Source organism: Silene latifolia, chromosome 10 (genome assembly GCF_048544455.1).
Source record: "Silene latifolia isolate original U9 population chromosome 10, ASM4854445v1, whole genome shotgun sequence".
NCBI lineage: Eukaryota > Viridiplantae > Streptophyta > Magnoliopsida > Caryophyllales > Caryophyllaceae > Silene > Silene latifolia.
Genome location: NC_133535.1, coordinates 117,954,975 through 117,958,618, shown reverse-complemented (window position 1 = coordinate 117,958,618; position 3,644 = coordinate 117,954,975). Strand labels below are relative to the sequence as shown.

At 36.4% G+C, this 3,644-nt stretch overlaps 1 non-coding gene across 1 annotated transcript; it reads right to left on the bottom strand.

Moving 5' to 3' along the window:
- Positions 1 to 2,636: 2,636 nt before the first annotated feature.
- On the bottom strand, positions 2,637 to 2,744 carry LOC141610175 (small nucleolar RNA R71). Its single transcript, XR_012528070.1, has one exon. It is a non-coding gene; the product is annotated as a small nucleolar RNA R71 (small nucleolar RNA).
- Between the last annotated feature and the right edge of the window lie 900 nt (positions 2,745 to 3,644).

Genomic DNA, 3,644 nt, shown 5'->3' with positions numbered 1-3,644 from the left:
CTATAGCTTTTGCCGGCATAAGTAGTGCCATCATTCAAGGAAATTCCCCTCCTAAGCTTAAAGACTCGGGAAGCTTTTCTATCCCATGTAACATTGGTGACACTACAATCAACAAGGCACTATGTGACTTAAGGACAAGTGTAAGTGTCATGCCATACTCGGTGATGTGACCATTATTTGAGCATATTTAGTCCCCGAATTAGCCTTGTTCCCATGCTTTTTAGTGCATATTTGGGTCATTTATTGTCTTTAGTCCTTTGTTTTGCATATTCTTTGAGGTTTTGTTTCCTTGGTAGGAAAGGAGTGCAAACCTTGCATTTTCATGGCAAAATAGAGCTAAATTGATTGAATTCAATGACCAAGCATCAAGGAGAAGACAAGACTTGAAGGCCTTTGTACGTATTATAGTAGTTGGGCAATGATGAGAAAAGATCCTTGCATCTCTGACGAAATCCTCAAGGATTGTATGAAGAAAAAGGAAGAAAAGAAGAAAGGAGGAAGCTGACTCAAGATCCGAGCGGATTGGCCACAATCCGCCCGTCCAGGACAAGCAATCCGAGCGTCTTCCTCAGAAGGACGCTTGTCCAAAACCGCCACAATCCGCTCGTCCACCCCCACGAATCCGCTCGTCCAACAGACCCACAATCCGCTCGTCCCGTGCCCCGGACGCTCGGATTGTGTGACAGCTAATCCGTCTTCTACTTTTTCAATGAAGGATGCGCATACATCGGGAAAGACTAGCAAAAAGGAGACTCACATATTTTTCTGAGAGGAGCGATTCCTCAAGGACTTAATCGTCATTTAAGACCTTAGTAAACCCTAATTTGTGTACCTAATCCCCACTTTAAATACCCCATTAGTCTAATTAGATTAGCATGTTCTCCTTATCAATCTCTAGTGTAGTTTATATCAATCAAATCTCTCTTTAATCTTGTAATCAAATTTTAATCAAGTCTCAATACAAATCTCATTTCCTTAATCTCTCTTTTGTTCATCTTTCATTTTGGGTAATTGAAGATTATTTGGGTTATTATTGGGAGATTGACAACCCTCCAGTCAATCAGAAGTACTTCTATTATTCTTTGCTTTATTATTGGAATTATTAGTACGTATAATTCTCTTAATCCCTTTTTAATTATTGTTAATCATCTTTATTTATTCATCATGTTTTAATTTGTTGGTATGATTGACAACCTTGCTAGCATGTTCAACATGATAATGAGTGAGTAGTTTCCTTAGCTAGGGTTAATGGGTAATTAGGGGAAACCAACATGGGGGATGATTCATGCTTAAATTAATATGTTTTCATAGTTTATTTGCTTGCTTGTTGTGATCTCAACTTATGCTCATGTTATGTTTGATGAAATGCGAGCCTATGAATCCTTGCATTTTTTACCCATCACCTATCTTTTCAATGAGACTTGTAAGACATAAACCAACTCGAGTCTCATTAGACCATGCATATAGTTGAGTAGGGAAGATTAAGTCGACTTGTAGGTGTTGTACAATCTAATCGATTCGGCTCCGGGACCCAAACTTTCCTTGGATTGTAAGATATAAACCAACTCGATCCATCACAACAATAATTGCTTGCTTATAATTTGAGAATATGTTTGTATGATCAATTCCCATGAATCCCCTATGACCCCATGACACCCTAGTGCCTTTTATCAATTGTTTACATCCCTCTTTATTCATCTTGCTTGTTTACTTTCATTGCTATTTAGTTTAGTGATCTTCTATTCCAACCCCAAATTGTGACACCCCTAGTTACAATTAAAAATCTCACTTCAATACCCGTCCCTTGGGATCCGACCTTTACTTGCCTCTTTACTAATAGTAGAGTTGTTTGTGGAGTTATAAATATTGTTTTGGTCTAGGTGCTCCTAACGACAAGTACCGAAAACTAAACCCTCTCATGAGGTCACGACCAAAAATGGCGCCGTTGTCGGGGACAGTGTTAGCTTGATTTAGATTTTCCTAGATTGTTATTAGTTGTGTCTTTCTTTGCCTTGGGGAAGTAAAACTACTCAAGGTTTGTTCTAATTATTTTCAAGTTGTTTGATATTTTGCATGTCTAGAAGATCACAAGGTAACTTGTTACCCATTGATCACGAAATTGAAACGACTTTGACAAACAATAGAAGACTTGCTAGAAGAACTTTGAGAGGTATTGGTGAGGTTGTAGATATTCAACCAAACACTATTGAGTTCGTCCCATTTGCAAGAGAAGGTGAGGAGAACCCAACACAAAATCAACCCACAATGCCTAAATTTCATCACATTCTGTACCAACCGAGGAGAACCTACCCAATGGTACTCCCACACCACAACACTTAACCGGAAATTTCATTGCCAAATCCGCATTTATTAAATTAGTCGACATAAGCCAATTTGGGGGGATGCCTAGTGAAGACCCTCATTCTCACATGGAGACTTTTTGTGACTATTGTGATGCAATCTCACAAACCGGTGTAACTCAAGACCAAATTCGATGGGTCTTATTTCCTTTTTCTCTAATTGGCACCGCAAAACAATGGTTGAAAGGCCTTGATAAGGCTACTCTCGGAATTGACTCTTGGAAGAAGTTGGCTCTAGCTTTCTACAAAAAGTTCTACCCACCGGAAAAGACTAACATGCTAAGAGCTCAAATTACGGGCTTTAAGCAAAGAGATGAAGAATCCTTATATGAAGCTTGGGAGCGATTCAAGGGAATTTGTCGCTCATGTCCTCATTGTTGGAGTAGTGTCCTCCACAATGAGTGCGTTTATATATTAAATCTCGTAAAAGGAATATCGGGGATTTATTTTATTTATTTGTCAACTGGTCATCGTTAATCGGTAATGATTGGCTGACTAGAGTTTGACATTACTGTCGTATGACGGCGGTGATCAGTTGATCCCTTTAGGTAACACCTATAGGATGACGTCCAAATAGAATAAATTAATTGTTTGTATGAGATACGAGATAATTAATTCCTTGTATTATTTGACTCTTAGTTAGTCACATAAATGTATTATTTGATGACGGGTTACGAACTCGGGACAAAGAGATTTATTATTTAATTATGAGATATTTAAATGATTAGAATTTATTAATTAATTGTTAATTAATTAATTTTATACGATATGTGTATATGTTTTGAGGTAGAATCAATTAGCTATTATATTTTACAAGAGGTTGTAAAATTAGTTAAATGGGTTAATATTGACACATTGTATGTTGATAATATGGTCTTATGATTACTTAATAGTTAAGTAGTCATTGGTAGTTAATTTATATTATTTAAGGGTTAAATAATTAAATTAATATTTAATTATGTAAGATAATTAAATATAAGACTTATAAGCATTTGTGGGGCAAATGTCGAAAACCGAAACGGACCAAAAGTAGTCCATATGTTCTGGTTTTTTAAGGGCATACATGTGTCCATTTAAGTGGATTTTCCACTTAAAATTGTCTCCCATATTTTGCTATATATACCCCACTATTCACCTCATTTCTCAAGTTGGAAAAATAAGAAGAAAAATTGGTCCTTTGAGTCTTCTAAAACCGGTTACCTACTATACATTTAGAAGACCAATTTTCCTTCTTTGTTCATCTTATCATCCAAAACACATATAAATATAAAATAATAATATTAT